Source organism: Musca vetustissima, unplaced genomic scaffold, assembly GCF_032173495.1.
Source record: "Musca vetustissima isolate MV318-11 ecotype Yass unplaced genomic scaffold, APGP_CSIRO_Mvet_v1 utg75893, whole genome shotgun sequence".
In the NCBI taxonomy this organism is placed as follows: Eukaryota; Metazoa; Arthropoda; class Insecta; order Diptera; family Muscidae; genus Musca; species Musca vetustissima.
This window is the reverse complement of record NW_026887463.1, coordinates 16,116-21,433: the sequence shown is the minus strand read 5'-3', so window position 1 is coordinate 21,433 and position 5,318 is coordinate 16,116.

The window sequence follows — 5,318 nt, the reverse complement described above, 5'->3', positions numbered from 1 at the left end:
ACAAACATAAAAACAACCCTCGGCTGATTATTCGTCGGCAGCGAAATATGAATATGTAGTCGTACTGCCGATTAGTCATAACAAAAAAAGCTCGCATGTGCAATACGTGCTTAGCACGGATGCTACGAACTAAAAAAGCTAGCCGTTTGCTGATTTAGTCATAATGTCAATATTTTTTAGCAGTAGCTCTGTAAGACTAATGCTAATATTTTTTGATGCTGCATTTTAAACCCTGGGCGGGCACGATAACTCAAAAACTAATAACCCAATCGATTTCAAATTTTTACACGTTTCTCTGTGAGTGTATAGCTATCGTATGAACCAGGATGAAGCCAATCGGTGAAGATCTTCCTTATTTATTAACTTGGGTTTTGGTAAAAAATCGGCGATTTTCCAAAAATATTTTTTCAAAGGTCCACCATTTTTTAATTTTAGAGCGAAGTCAATAATCCTAGTTTATACGAGAGCCAGACATGTACTCTTTCTAACACCGTTGGAATTTTCGGATTCCGATGTTCCAGTGAGGAGTTATCGTGCCCGCCATCAAAAATAAGGACTTTTCTTTAATTACAAAAAAACAACAACAAAAATTTGTTGTAAATTATTTTTCTTCTATTTTAAATCTTCAATTATATATGTGTAAAGTTACAAACTTTAACAAGCATTGGTATTGATTTACCAGCCCATTGAAAATCTTGAAAAAATAAAATGGAGAATGGGGGGGTTCCCTTAAGAAAATAATTCCGATTTGTGATGTCCTTTAGTTGACTGATTTCCCTACGGAACTATCTCCAATGTATGAATCGCAATGTATTTTGCTTCTCAGCATACAATCGAGAGGAGAATATAGGGCTTGGACTTAAGGACTTTAGACTTGGTATGTTTAATTCGCTTATTTTATTGTAAAATAATAAACGATAATGGCGTCCAAAATCATGGTTGACTCTAATATTCATACAAAGCCAACTTAACAAGACAGTCCTGATTCTCGTATATGTTTGACAACGTTGAAAATCTCATATCTTCTCAAATGTTTGCGTTCCTCCTAATTGTTTTGTGACATGACGTGGTAACATCTTGTGAAAGTCACTCCAAATGTAATATACTGTACTTTTCCAAAAATGATTTCAAGTTTCATAATTCGAGCTCTAGTGGTTCACCCAAAATTTAACCAGTAAGGAAAGTAGTAAAGTCGGACGGGGCCGACTATATGATACCCTTCACCACTATGGGTATATTCAACAGGACTATTAACATAAAATTGGATGAAAAAAATGTGATATTTATCTAAATGTGAATCTACCTAGATCTATCCATAAAGTATGTCAATCGACTTCAAACAAGTATAAATAGGTCATCCGTTGGGCTATGTCGGTACTTCTAGAAAACGCAACTACGTAATTCTATGCTCAGTTTTGTACGTTGTGCAAAATTTGATGTCAATCTGACTAACATGAGGAGTTTGATGCCCAATTTACTTGAAATCGGGCGAAAATATATGTGGAAGCTCTATCCAAATATTAAGCGATTTCAAACAAACTTGTACTAATTTCAGAACGTTTTGTTCCTATTGGTTCCTTAGTACGTCAATTACTTGAAATCAATCTATAATAAAAGGGAGCTATATTTAAATCTGGACCGATTTTCACGAAACTTGGCAGACATCATTCTAGACCTAAATTATTAGGCTGCACCAAATTTCGTGCAAATCGAAAGATATATAGGGACTTTGGGGCACCATTTACATGAAATCGGACGAAACTATATATGGGAGCTATATCTAAATCTGAACCGATTTTCTCGAAACTTGGCAGACATCATTCTAGGCTCAATTCAGAACGTTATGCCAAATTTCGTGCAAATCGAAAGATATATAGGGACTTTGGTGCACCATTTACATTAAATCGGACGAAACTATATATGGGAGCTTTATCTAAATCTTGACCTATTTTCACAAAACTTGGCAGACAGTACGATATGCCAGATTTCGTGCAAATCGAAAGATATATAGGGACTTTGGGGCACCATTTATATGAAATCGGACGAAACTATATATGGGAGCTATACCTATATCTGGACCGATTTCCTCCAAACTTGGCAGACATCACTCTAGGCTTAATTCAGTACGTTACGCCAAATTTCGTGCAAATCAAAAGATATATAGCGACTTTGGTGCACCATTTACATGAAATCGGACGAAACTATATATGGGAGCTATATCTAAATCTGGACCGATTTTCTCGAAACTTAGTAGACATCATTCTAGGTTCAATTCAGCACGTTATGCCAAATTTCGTGCAAATCGAAAGATATATAGGGACTTTGTTGCATCATTTACATGTAATCGTAAGAAACTATATATGGGAGCAATATCTAAATTTGGACCGATTTTTTTCCAAACTTGACAGACATCATTCTAGGCTTAATTCAGTACGTTATACCAAATTTCGTGCAAATCAAAAGATATATAGGGACTTTGGGGCACAATTTACATGAAATCGAACGAATCTATATATGGGAGCTATATCTAAATCTGGACCGATTTTCACGAAACTTGGCAGACATCATTCTAGACCTATACCAGTAAGGAAAGTAGTAAAGTCGGGCTGGGCCGACTATATGATACCCTTCACCACTTTGGGTATATTCTACATATGTATCCAGCTTAGCAACATCATTTTAGACTTAATTCAGTACTTCAGTAGTGTTGGCGGTTTATTTGGGATACCATTTGTATTTTGTTTTTATAAAAAAGAACTATTTATTAGTGGGGAATGTATGACATTGATTGCCGAGGGGTAAGGCAGGGAAGACTATAGTTTCGGATCACGCCACTGATCCTCATCAGTTCCCTTAGTTTTTTGTTGGGATATTCTCTAACAACGCGAAGTACTTAGCGACCAACGTACCCTATACCAAAATTCGTGCAAATCGAAAGATATATAGGGACTTTGGTGCACCAATTATATAAAATCGGACGAAAATATATATGGGAGCAATATCTAAATCTGAACCGATTTTCACGAAACTTTGCAACATCATTCTAGACTTAATTCAGTACGCTATGTCAAAATTCGTGCAAATGAAAAGATTTCCAGGGACTTTGGTACACCAATTACCTACAATCGGTCGAAAATATATATGGGAGCTATATCTAAATCTGAACCGATTTTCATGAAACTTAGCACAAATTATTACAGACCCAAATGCGCTATGCCAATTTCGTGCAAATCGAAAGATATATAGGGACTTTTGTACACAATTTACCTTAAATCGGACGAAAATATATATGGAAGCTATATCTGAATCTGAACCGATTTTCACGAAACTTAGCATACATCCTTCTAGACCTTATTCATTACGCTGTGCCAAATTTCGTGCTAATCGAAAGATATGTGGGGACTTTGGTACACAATTTACCTTAAATCGGACGAAGATATATATGGGAGCTATATCTAAATCTGAACCGATTTTTACGAAATTTTACACACATCATTCTAGACCTAATTCATTACCCTGTGCCAATTTTCGTGCAAATCGAAAGTATATAGGGACTTTGGTACATAATTTACCTTAAATCGGACGGAGATATATATGGGAGCTATATCTAAATCTGAACCGATTTTCACGAAACTTGGCATACATCATTCTAGACCTTATTCATTACGCTGTGCCAAATTTCGTGCAAATCGAAAGATATATAGGGACTTTGGTACACAATTTACCTTAAATCGGACGAAGATATATATGGGAGCTATATCTAAATCTGAACCGATTTTTATGAAATTTTACACACATCATTCTAGACCTAATTCATTACGCTGTGCCAATTTTCGTGCAAATCGAAAGATATATAGGGACCGTTTACATTAAATCGGACGAAAATATATATGGGAGCTATATCTAAATCTGAACCGATTTTTCCCAATTTCAATAGGGTTCGTCCTTGGGCCAAACAAATGAGCTGTTCCAAATTTCATCCAATTCGGATCATAAATGCGACCTGTACTTTGTTTACAATTTAACATCTACAGACGGACAGACGGACAGACGGACAGACGGACGGACGGACGGACATGCATAAATCGACTCAGAAAGTGATTCTATGCATATTCTCAAAAGGAACCATGGGTCTATCTCGATTATTTTTGCCTGTTACAAACATATGCACAAAGACATAATACCCTGTACCACAGCGTGGTGAAGGGTATAAAAATGTAGTGTCTTTCAGTACACATTAATATAAATTTCCATTAGTACCCTCAACAATAAAAAAGAAATTATATTTTAAAATTATCAGCCTGATCGATTCTCTAAATGCAAAAGTTACCAAATTTAGTACACAAAAGTACAAATTTCCAAAAATTTCACGAAAATCCAAATTGTACCAATTTTAGTGCCATTTACCACACATAAGTACTAATTTCTAAAACTACCTACATACCCCACATCTACACTCCAACAGTAATCTTAAATCTAAATTTCAGGATTCTAGACCTATTCGTTTAACCTAAACCCACTAAAATTTAGTGCCATTTATTACACATAAGTGCGAAATTCCTTAAAATACCTACACACCTCAATTCTGCAACATTTATCAGAATTGTGTCAAATTTAGTTAAATTTAATACTCATAAGTACCAATTTCCAAACCTACATCCATACCTCAATCCTACACTCTAACAGTGATCTTAACTTCATCTATACACCAATCCTACTTTTCAAAAGTGATCCGAACTCCAAACATCAGGAATCCAAGATTCAAATTGTACCAAATACAGTACCATTAAATACCCAAAATTACGAATTTTCAAAACTACATTCATACCCCAATACAATCAATGAAAATTTTCTAAAACTATACTGCGACGGTAATGTTAATTTCAGGATTCCAGTTCCATCCATACCTCCAAATTAAAATTGTACCAAACATTCTACCATATAGTTTTTTTTTGTATACATCAGTACACACATTCAAAACCACCTCCTCATATCGACCCTACTTCTAAACCTTGACTCACTGTTCAAATTTCAAGTTGATCCATTCACATGCTAGAAAACTGTACCAAATAAATAAAAAAAAATTGTAAAACAATTGTACCTACACTCTATCAGTGGTCCTCATTAAAAATAAAAAGAATTTTTATTTTTAATAAAGAAAACGAGATAGACACATGGTTCCTTTGGGAATATGCATAGAATCTCTTTCTGAGTCGATTTATGCATGTCCGTCCGTCAGTTGATGTTAAATTGTAAACAAAGTACAGGTCGCATTGGATTGTCGATTTGGATGAAATTGTGTACAGCTCATTTAATTG